This window comes from Trematomus bernacchii, unplaced genomic scaffold (genome assembly GCF_902827165.1).
Source record: "Trematomus bernacchii unplaced genomic scaffold, fTreBer1.1, whole genome shotgun sequence".
Classification (NCBI taxonomy): domain Eukaryota; kingdom Metazoa; phylum Chordata; class Actinopteri; order Perciformes; family Nototheniidae; genus Trematomus; species Trematomus bernacchii.
This window is the reverse complement of record NW_022987714.1, coordinates 17585684-17597808: the sequence shown is the minus strand read 5'-3', so window position 1 is coordinate 17597808 and position 12125 is coordinate 17585684. Positions and strand designations below refer to the sequence as shown.

Below are 12125 nucleotides of genomic sequence, written 5' to 3'. Positions count from 1 at the left end.
ACCATTGCCTTCATAATGGAGTGTGTGCTGTCCTGTCATTATGAATTACCAAGCTCACTGCCACATCACATCATTTTGCAAACCTGGAGAAAATAAATTATAGGTTAGGTTAGCCATAGGCGGATTTTGCGGGGGGGCAGCCTCCTAGTGGCTGAAATATGTTACAGCATTACTACGTCGAAAACTGTTCCAATACAAATATTTCGTATATCAATATTTTAATAAGGTAGGACACTGGTTAATAATGTTGTAGCGTGTTCAAGTAACCAAGGGATATAGTAGGCCTAGTTATCAAATAAGTATAAGATGTGCACAGTTATGATACGTTTTACAGTTATGTAATGCACTGTTGTTGGGGGGGAGACCGCCCCTTCCATATGAGTGTGTGTGTACGGCGGGCATGGAAAAGTCATACTCAGTGCGGTGAGCGCTGGCTTTATTGCTACTGTATCCGTAGCACCCCACACAATAGTTGGGACTGTGTACTGACGTCAGTAAAAAAGGTTTGCCCCCCCAAGTGCAAATGTCAAACTCCGCCTATGAGGTTAGCCAAGTTCCATGTTGGGCAAAACAACAATGAGGCTACAGAGTTTACAGAGTTAAGCGCTGTTCACATTAGCAATGAAATTGGCCAAATTTGGGGATATAATTCTTTAAAAAAAAAAATGAATTGCAGGGAGTAAATCTATGCAGTGAAATAGAAAGAGGAACCAGACAGTCCAACATGGATGAAGCTATAGTTTGTACTATTGTGGAACTATTGTCACATTAGCAACCCCACTAACAAGCTTGCTAATCGACAATTAACTTGTGTGGGAGTCGGGAGGCCTGTTAACTTATTCCGGCAAATTACTCAGACCTACTAATTGACCTAACAGAAGCTATTGAGTCCATGTAAGTTTACTGCTTGGCTCAGATCCACCAACGTCAGCAAGATCTCACCTCTAACTCCTGAAGAACCAGGTTCAATTAACTGCGGTTTCAATTCAGACGACCCACTAAATCTGTTTAAGCGATCCCGAAGGATTTTTGATATCAGTAATGAGATGTGGCCCTACCTAAGTGGCAGTGTGGCAGATGTGCATTTCTTACCTTTCAAGCAGGAGAGGAGAGCGCAGATTTCTTTTAAGTTGTCCCAATCCAAAGGGTGGGATCAGTTTATTTGAAGAAAAATTGGTCCACACTTGTACAGGGTTTTTACCTTCTCTCGTTACAACATGACAATCATACAGAATATTTCATGCTGTGGTCAATTACTAATATGAAACCTCAATTCACAGTCTTACATTTATTACACTAAATTGTAACTTCAACTGCCCAATTCAGTTGTGATATTAAAATCCCCCGACAGAATTTAGAGGCATCTCCTCATAAAAGGTCGGTGATAAAAACCACATTCAAACTTTCATTCAACAAACCAATTCTTATACACACCTATGTCCAGCATGAATTCAGAGGACCATCCTCATAGGTGGCTGGGTTATAATCATTCAACAAACAATTCAGTTTGAGTGCTACTGGGCGGCAGTCGTTGAGGCTGGTGATTTTTGACTTTTTGGGGACAGGAACGATGGTGGAGTGTTTGAAACATGTGGGGACTACAGACTGCAGCAGGGACCTGTTAAAGATGTCTGTGAACACCTCTGCCAATCCCGGGCTTACATAGCAAAATGTTCAATCAAAGCATAAATATTCACACTTTATCTTTATAAATGTAAACTTATACATGACTACTAGTTATGCTATGAAGATACGTTTTATGGGGCTAGAAGCACTAGAGGTTGAGTGTCAAAGAGTGTTGCACTGATGAACACAGTAGCCTACTTAGCACGAGCCATGAGAATACTGGCAATCTTCATCTAACTCTTGCCAAGCAAGGGAGAACTAAGTAAACAAATGTTTTGTCTAATGGCTAAAATAGCAGAATAACGACAGCGGGTGTGAGTGCAAAACCGAAAAGCTAATAGGTATCAGATAAAATAAAGCAAATGTTAAATGCTAGACCTGTCTGTATATTGTTGCTCCTGTAACATGTTCAGGATCATAAGCATGTAGATAATCATATTTCTCACTTAGTCCCTAAGGGCACTTGGGAGGACATGTGCTTGTTATATTGGACCATTTGCCATTGTCGGGAAATGGGAACCTCCTTTAGTGAATTAACTACACACAGACACACTGCATATGGACATACTGACCCCATTTATCAAGTCCCTAATTGCAGACCGACCTGACTGCAGTCAATATTATTGACTGGCCATGGAGGAGCTGCAGTTTCTCTGAGCTCTTCAATGTCTTTGTCTCCAAATCATCTACTGCTGAGAATAAAGCAGACAAGCTGGGTAGACTCTTGAATCTCCTTTATATCTACACCAACAGAGGAAGTAATAAGGGAATTATCCATTGGCGTATATTCAATATACAAACTTAAATATCTCAGCAATCGAAGATTTTAAGTGGTCTGTTGATTGACTGCACACTGAGCTAGACTGATTACTGGATGGTTCATAACCAGGTAGGAACAAGCAGTAAGTCTGGAGAGTTTCCTCAAATTACACTGCTTTATTTTCCTTTTGAGCTCAAAAATATGAACAGCAGCTCTCTATCAACTAGTGATGTGCAGACTATTGTCAGCATCTCTAGAGTTTGACACTTTTGCACAATATGACTTGAGTTTCTCTTTGACACTCAACCGCTAGTGCTTCTAGCCCCATAAAACGCATCTTCATAGCGTAACCAATATTGCTTGTAACTGCCGTTTGATGCAGAATTGCTCCAAAATTAATGGGTTATCTTCTTCCTTCGCCCATATAACATAGTTCCAAAACATTTTCTGAAAATCTAGTCAGGGGTCTTTCCTTAATCCTACTGACAAACAAACCCAAGCGAAAAACAACACCTCCTTGGCCAAGGTACTAATAATGATATTGTACGTTGAATTGCTATTCTTTAAAAGCTCCATATACCTTATGACAACGACAACATGTAATTCCTGACACATGTACAGTAATCTCTTTAGCTTTTACGTCAACTAATGCTGCCCTTGGGAATGAATGGTTCTCTATATGTTTCCTTGACAACAAAGCATCTTGTTGGTCAAATAGGACACTTCTTTACTAGATTAAATAGATCAATCAATCAATAGCCGTATTGTTGTGTAATAATATATATATATATATATATATATACACATATAATTATTGTATGTCATTGACATCTGAAGAATATCTGTTGCATTAGCAAAAGTCTTTTTTTAACAGAATCTCAAATTTGCAGAAATTCCAAATGTTTCACATTTGGTATGGCTGGCCTTACGAAAAAATAAATGAGTTTGAATCTTAAAATGTTTTTTTTCTTTTTTTTCACATGTACTTCACAGAGCCTGTCATATTGCATCGCCAGGTTTCTACAGTAGCTCAGCATGGACAAATCAGATGCTGACTCTAGAGAGGGCCTTTTTAAATGTTGTACGGTTGTATGATTGTACTGTATATACTTCAAACCAGCTACCCATTTAGTCGTGTAATGTCTTACTATTCTTTACTGAGAGTTATGAAGAGTCCTTTAGCCTAACCTGATTCTGCCAGGGTACATCCATCTATACAGCTAGAGTTGAGCATGGGCTGTGATTTATTTACTTCCCCCATGTTCAGCCAGGCAGAGGAATTGTGCTGTCCATTAACCCCTGTGTAACGGGATCTCCAGTGTCTAAGTGAGCTGAACAAACTGTACTACAATATGAGGACAAAATGTAGGCATGACAGATTTAGTTATTCAAACTTAATAAAAAACACATTATTACTTACTTGTTCCAGTTTTTTCCACAGCACAGACCTCTTTGTACACTGCATACTTGTAAATGAGGCTGTGAGTATTCATTTCAGTATGATGATACAAATGCAACATATATATCTTGTCTCCTGGGTCCTTGGCTCTTTCTTTTATTATTACTTTATGGCATAAGACTAGTCGGCGTTTATGAGAGTAATCATCAGGATTTATGGGAAAAGACAGTGTTTCAAAGTGCCTGCCATGGTCTAATAATGTGTTAAAGGTATCACGTAATTTCATAGTGACACTTGTTAAAGCAAAAACTATTTCAATAAGCTCAGAAAAAGGCACATATACACCCAGAGGGAGCTAAACAAATAAGAAAGAGGAGCAAAAAGATTGATTTAGACTGAGCCTGTGATTATTAAAGACACAGAGGCTGTAGATAAAGCCTTGGCGCTCCTGAGGGAGTGAAAGTGAAGGTGATAGTATTACAATTGGAGAAGATGGACTGTCCACACTCTCTATACGCTTTATTGGAGCGCTTTAGAGCACCTTTCTAATTTCATTCACAAGTGACCATCCTCCTGACCACAGGCTTGATGTAAGTGCTCAGATGAGTAGTGTGAGTAGCACTCTATGGTCTGAAAATGTAAGTGTGCTGCATGAGAGTGTGTGATGGGAGGATGATATAATGTTATCTGTTGAGAGATGAAGGGTTTTCCACAATTTCTTTTTATGTCAATGTCCCGTAATTGCCCAAAGGCCTGTGTGTTAAAGCTGTACATCATTAATGCCCGAGGCAGTTACAATAATCGTGCATTGTCAGAGGTGGATTGTGCCTCAGTAACTCGTATGATTAATCAATTCGTCATTCGTCATCATCATGGACTCTGCTTGGGTTCATGCTGTAGGTTTGTTTCTGTGCTTGCAGGTGTGTAGATGCTGACATCTGTGATGAATCAACTAATTTTGTGCAATTTGATTTTCAGCAATTTTCAGCAGGGGACCCCAGAGCAACAGCATTTTAATATAAAATGTGTGTGTGTGCTTGCCTTCGTATGTAGTACAGCAGAAAGTACACACATCCTTTGCAGATTGAAAACCCACTTGTTATATCTCACACAGGCTCCGCCCTCTACTGGACTCTATGGGTACTACTCTCTACCATGCTATACGAGCATTCACATACTGAGTTGCATACACGTAGCCGGCCAATCGGGCGAGCCTACCTGAATGCGCGCGCAGGCCCACAGTATATAAGGCGGCTACGCCTCCCGACTGTCATCCTTTTTCTCTTAAGCGAGCAGGACAAACAACTGAAAAGCTAAACGTGAGAAGAGGAAAGAATAAGAAAAGTAATGGATTCACCACTCCTTGAGCGCCGGCCTTGCCCTACATGTCCTCGCTTAATTGCGGGCGCTGTTCCCCACCGCGTTTGTTTCGAGTGTTTGGGGCCTGACCACGCTGTGGATGGCGTAAAACATTCCCCGTCCTGCAATGCCTGCCGTTCGCTCCCGCGGCTCAGACGCCAGCATCATCTGGAGCACTTCCAGGCACACTATGTCTCGCCGGACGAGGTGCAGGACCAGGAGGAACTCGATGTGGTGGAGATGGAGGATCAGGAGGTGGCCGGGGCGCAGTGTTAATTTCGTCAACGAAAACTATGACGAAAAATGTTCGTCAACGACCTTTTTTACATGACTAAGACGAGACGATAACGAGCTAAAAATAGATTCTTGATAACGAAAATTTGACGAAATGTATATTTAGTTTTCGTTGAGGAGACGAGACGGGACTAAGGTGTTAATGGTGGACTAGCGGACATTCAAAATGCAGCATATTTTCCCCCAATTGCCCGTCTTGTCTGTCAAAATGCATCTTACATTTCTAACTTGCAATATCATTATTTCCGCTCTCTTCACTCCAGAAGAGCGATCTCTCTCTGTCTCTCTGTGTGCGGGGGCGGGGCCTAACAGACACGCTGCAGCGGCACACAGAGATCTGCCGGGGACGGAGCGTTCAGAAGTATAGAGACACTACAAGGCTCGATGTGGACAAAGCTCGTTTGCCATGTTTTCGCGTTAGCGCGTTGACACGAGTAGAGTAGTCTGTCCAAACAGCCGGCCAAAAGGCGTCATATTCAGTCGGAGAAATGCACAATTTTCGACTTCCTTAACTCGTAGCTCTGTTGCCCCAATTACGAATAACGTTATCACATCAGGTGTGCAGAGGTGGGAGAAGTACTCAGATCTTGTCGCTAAGTAAAAAAATACCATAGTGTAGGAAGAGTTCCTCAAGTCAAAGTATGATCATCAAAATATATTTAAAGTAGCGACAGTACAAGTAGTGATTGTGCAGATTGTTCCATTTCAGAATAATATATATGATATGTTTTATAATGATTGATCATTAAAGTGTTCTCAAAGCTGGTAAAGGTGCAGCTAGTTTGAATGATATATTATATATCTGTATATTGCAGGGTAGCTTGTGAATTTACTAAAGTCTGAGTTAACACTTGATTATATTTCACATCATTCATCCACATCTGTAAAGTAACTAAAGGTATTAAATACATGTAGTGGAGTAGAAGTACACCATTTAACTATGAACTGTAGTGGAGTAGAAGTACACAGTAGCAAAACATTTAAATACTCCAGTAAAGTACAAGTACCTCAACATTTTACTCAAGTACAGTACAATATTTTAACATAATTATATATATTTAATTTATTTCACATTTTAAATAAAGCAATTAATTCGGTTAACAATTTGTTAGTTTTTTCCTTTAAAAAATAACAAAAAGTAAATACAAGAATACCGTTAAAGTACCGGATCGATAAGCAGTATTGATAAGACTAGTAGTACCGTAGAAAACCTTAACGATACCCATCCCTAGATATTACACAAGTAAAGTGTTAAGAGAGTGAAATGTTGCTTTACGAATTTCAACACTTGATGCTGTCACCTTGATTCCAATGTCAGAAACCTGTATTTGCCTAACTGAATTGGTTTAAAGAGAGAAAACATTTTGACTAAAAGTTGACTAAAATGTAATTTTTCATCGACTAAAAGTAGACTAAAACGTTTTGAGTTTTCGTCGACTAAAACTAGACTAATACGTTTTGAGTTTTCGTCGACTAAAACTAGACTAAAACTATGAAGGATAGAAATGACTAAAATGTGACTAAAACTAATTACCATTTTCGTCTAAAGACTAAGACTAAGACTAAATCAAAAACAGCTGCCAAAATTAACACTGCCGGGGCGGTGCCGTTCATATTCACCATTCCGGCGGGCTGGGCGGCCCCGTTTGTCGAGAAGGAAGAAGACGAGGACTTTTCGGTGTCGGGCGCTTCTGGGTCCGGCGTCCATGAGGGTCCACCGCGCAGGTCTGCCCGTCAGGATTTCCCGTTGGTGATGGCCATAGCGGCGGAGCGTGTAGGACTACCGCTCGCCCACCACTACCACCGAAGCCGGTGAGCCGCCTCCATCAGGGGTTCTACGGCCCGGTTCAGCCATTGCCAGATATCTGGCAGTGTGTGGAGGCGACGTGGCGGCACCCACTGAAGACGAGGGCTCCAGTGGGTGGTATGGCAGGAATAAACCTACTTTTCCGGTTTCAGATTTCAGAGCGTGAGATAGGTTTCGGTTTACGGCCAACTGCATGGTAACATTGGTGTGTATGTGGAAATTCCCCTTCGATTCTATTGGCTCTAACGGTTAAAAAGAGATGTCAATCACCAAAATCGACCAATGGGTTCCAGAGAAACGGCAAAAACGCCCATTTCCACCCAAATCACCCCAGAGGTGGAGTTTTTTTTGCTAAACCTCTCTAAAAAGTAAGTAAGTAAAACTTTATTTATATAGCACCCTTCTCAACACGGATGTACAAAGTGCTTTACAGTACAGTACACAGGACACAATTCAAATAAAATATAAAATGTAAAATAAAAGGCATAAAACAGCAGCAGGTAATACATAGGATAAAACATACGATAAAACACCAATAAAAGACAGCCACTAACTCACCTCCTCCGATGACCCAAAGGTCAAATGTCACTTGTTTTGCATCAATCTTGATACAAGGTACTTATTATATGTTGTACTTTGGATTCCTAAAGCTTTTAGTCTACCATCCCATCATTCAAGGGTGGTTTTCACTATAAGTAAAAAATAATTTTTGGACGGACGCTATAATTTACAGTTTTTTACTATGTTCAATCTGAATTTTCTTTAAAATAAAAAACATCTATATTGATTCTGACTTTTCTACATCCAACTCACAGGTTTATCATTACTTTGAGAAAAAAGATTATTAATTTTCCCCTTTTAGAAGGGAAGATATAGTCATTTGTTCTGGGAATGTCATTTTCGAGCCTGAGACCTGAAAAACAGGGATGGGGTTTAACAGGTTAAACTCCATACAGAGCCTTCCTCACTATTTTCCATGCTCACTCTTCACGAGGTAAGCGTGTGTGAGTGTGCTCTATCCAAGCTGCGGCCCCCAACTTCTCCAGGGTCACAACCGGATGAGAGGAAGTTGGGGTGCGGTGGCTGTTAACCAAAGGCCGGTCAGGGGCAGTGTGATGGGTCGATGTTATCCATCAGGGCTCCACCCTGGCGGAGCCTGTGTGAGATATAACGGGGGGTTACGTATTGTAACCCTAGTTATATAAACACAGGCGGAGCCCTCTACCTGGGGGCCCTGTCTTTCCCATGCCGCTCGCTGAAGAGGGTGTAGGATGACAGTCGGGAGGCGTAGCCGCCTTATATACTGTGGGCCTGCGCGCGCATTAAGGTAGGCTCACCCCGATTGGCCGGCTACGTTTATGCAACTCAGTATGTGAATGCTCGCATAGAGTAGTACCCATAGAGTCCAGTAGAGGGCTCCGCCTGTGCTTATATAACTAGGATTACAATACGTAACCCCCCGTTTTGACTGCACCTTGAAAAAAAAAAGAATCAATTATTTTCAAAATAGTCCATGTTTTGACTTATTAAAAGCTAATGTACTTGCAGGATTTGTGCATTTTTAAGATTGTTTCTACATGGGTTAGGGTTAGGCCTTGATCTTATTGTAAGTTGCTTTGTATAAAAGCGTCAGCTAAATGAAATGAAATGTAATGCAAAGCAATGAAATTAAATGTGTGTCTACAATATATCTTAATCAGCAGAATCAGTCTAATCAGGAGAGATTTTTTTTCTCATTGAAAGAATATATTTTGACATGTGCACGAAATGATGTGTAAAGTCTGAGGCAATGAGAACACATATTTATGTTATGTAGGAAGAATAGTAACACTGGTGGTGATGTTGATGGGTTAATGGTACAGATCTGGATTTGGTGACGAGCGGACTTCTGATGAGCTAAAAGTGACATATGTATATATATGAAAGGGGCCCTACATGCTCATTTTCAGGTTCATATTTGTATTTAGTGCCTCTACTGTGACATGTTTCCATGCTTTAATGTTCAAAAAGCTCGACACCCAAAATGACAGCTGACGGCAAAAGAGAGGAGAACAGATTTCAAGTTTCACTACGGAACGATGATTGGCTGTTGAAGATTGCGAAAAAATGCAGTTGGTTAACTAAGGTGCTGTTTACACGGGAACGAAACGGGTTGTATCCGCTACTTTTCTCTTTCGTATAGCCCGTTCGTTCCCACGAGGCCGTAACGGAACCGCGGAAACGGAACCGCGGAAACGGACCCCTAAAACGATAACGGTGGATAGATCTGCGGACGGAACGCTCTGGGGGCCCAAACGGCTCCGTGTGTATGTCCTATATGATCATTTTCCTGATAACGATGAAGTCATAGCCCCGCCTCTCCCCACCTCTGCTGCTCACTGCTGTGGCATGGTTAGTAGCTACTGTCAGTAGCTACTGCTACTGCTACTGACCATGCTACAGATGTTAGTGCAAAATCTACAGCTCCTCTACCACAACCATCAGCAACAAGTGGACATGGAGAACTACATGAACTAAATTCACCGCGGAGAATAAACAGAAGGGCAACCATGCTCGGGGGTCTTCTTCGCTGCTTTTGGTGTATTTTGTGGGCACTTACAGGCCCGGCATATGTACTACAGCGTCTCCAGCGTGTGGAGCGGTCTCGTGTGTAGGGACACGTTTATTGAGCGGTATCCGTGTGAACGGAATACTTTTTTGATATCGAATTCGGTTCGTTTGCGTTTCGTTTGTGTTTGCGTTCCCGTCTAAATGGGGCCTAAAAGAGTGTAACCATGATAAGGGTTCCTGATTGAACCTGCACTGAGATTCATACCAAGCACATATTGATGTCTATGTGATATATTGATTTCACAGATTAGATAGGCTTTCTATCTAATCAGTTGCTTTTAAGGTGAAGTACACAATCATTAACATTCTGTGTTTAATCACAGATTGGACAGAATGCTTTATGAAACCTTGGATAGTTGTGTTAAGCTGCTTGGCAACTATACATGTAATAGTAGAGTAGGAGTAATTGAGTAATTAAAATGTCAAATCAAGTCAAATTTTTGTTGTCTCTTTTAACTTCCTATTCATCGCTATTTTTAACAGGGAGCTTTGTGTCAACCAAATGTGTGGGAGAGCATACAACTAGAAACCAGAGTATCCCTTTGTGAGAAAATGCACCCATCACTCTCACACCATCACACGTTATTTTCAGATGTGTTAATTGTGAGATGAGCTTGGCATATGCATGACTGTGGATACGTTGTGAAGGCAGGGATATTCTCACAGGCACACAGGAGTAGTTTTACCTGATGGCATATTTCACAAGTTTAACCAGATACTAATTTCAAGGGGCATAAAGTTTCAAGTCCAGCTGGCACATAATTTCAATGCTTAAATCTTGACGTACTTGTAATATGAGACATGCAGATTAATGATGAGTCATGCTGTTACTGAATGTTGCAGATGTGTTTTTCTACTGGAGGTGTTGCAGGCATGATCCATATAATTGTGTAACATTATAATATGCCATCTGTTGAATCTACACATTGATTTCCAGGGCTTTTTTTGCCTTTGATTAAAATGCTTAACCTTAATCTCTTACCAAAGAAGTTATTGTCAAGCTTGACATTACAAATCCAAAGTCTTAAACTCATTGCTAATGTTGAAAGCTAAGTGGGTTGATTCTAATAATGACTGTCTGCATTTGGCATCAGCTGAGACTGTGGCAGGAGAGGCAAATCCCTTACATGGCATGGCAGCTGGATTCTTGCGATATCACAAGGGATTTCTTCTGCTGTGTCAAAATATTGCTAGTTCTGTATATGCTGTTTTGTGTGCAGTATTGTGTCCTAATGTGAAGTATTGCAAAATGCAACACGAGTACCCGGATGGTGCACTCGTAATGGTAAAAAACACAATTGTAGACACTTCTCACACTCACATACAACGCCATCTTGGCTACGTAACATTAAAGGAGAGGTGTCATGGCCATTTCCACTGATCATAATTCCATTGTTGAGGTATACTAAAATAGATTTATATTGTGCATTTTTCCAAACTCACATTGGTTTCTCATACAGCATCTCTGTAAACTACTTGTATTCACTCAATTTCACTCTCTGCCTTTAACGGCTCGTTGTAGTTCCCAAAGCTCCAGCCCCCCACCCTCCCTGTGAGCACAGTGCTCTGATTGGTCGGGACGTTGTGAATCGCGCTGAGCTCCGTGGAGGTGTTGTTTCCTTGTTTAGGATACATAGCGAAACACAGCCAAACTCATCCTGAGCACACACAAACTCACAGCCGAAGTAAAAACAATAAGTGTGGCTTGATATTGAGTAAGAAAAAGGTTGATAAACGCTGTGAGAATGGGTCTGCAGAGAGAATTTCGCCACGATCCCAACTGTCTGTTATCAGCCTGCAGCCAGGGAGGAGAAATCAGCTGAGCTGCCTGCTCCCTGCACACAGATGTGTGTGAGGAAGTCCGTGGATTGGTCAATTTGGACCAATCAGCGGGGGCTTAACGTAACGACTCCGCGGACGTAACGTAACTGCTCCACGGATTGGTCCATTTCGTTCCGGGTACGGCTTGACATCATGCCGTCCCGGAAGAATCAAATGGACAATGACGTATCTCCAACGAGACGTTTTGGGGAGGTATTTTCTGTGTTAGAGTTTTATTCGCTATAGGGTGTACTTTGAGGGTTTTGACTCTGCACACCGTTTACATGCATAAAAACCTTCATAACACAAAAGGGGACGGGTAATAACCGGAAAAGCATGACACCTCTCCTTTAACACAAATAAAAGTTTGACATGTGTTTTTTTGTTCACTATTTAAGTAACAAACCACTCTACTGGTGTCAAAAAGAAGCCACTGTTAATCTTATGGG

At 41.3% G+C, this 12125-nt stretch overlaps 1 protein-coding gene across 1 annotated transcript in view; it reads left to right on the top strand.

The window, feature by feature from the left end:
• LOC117491707 (synaptotagmin-9-like) overlaps positions 1-12125 on the top strand; it is a 56887-nt gene that overhangs the window by 33626 nt on the left and 11136 nt on the right. The window lies entirely within an intron of this gene.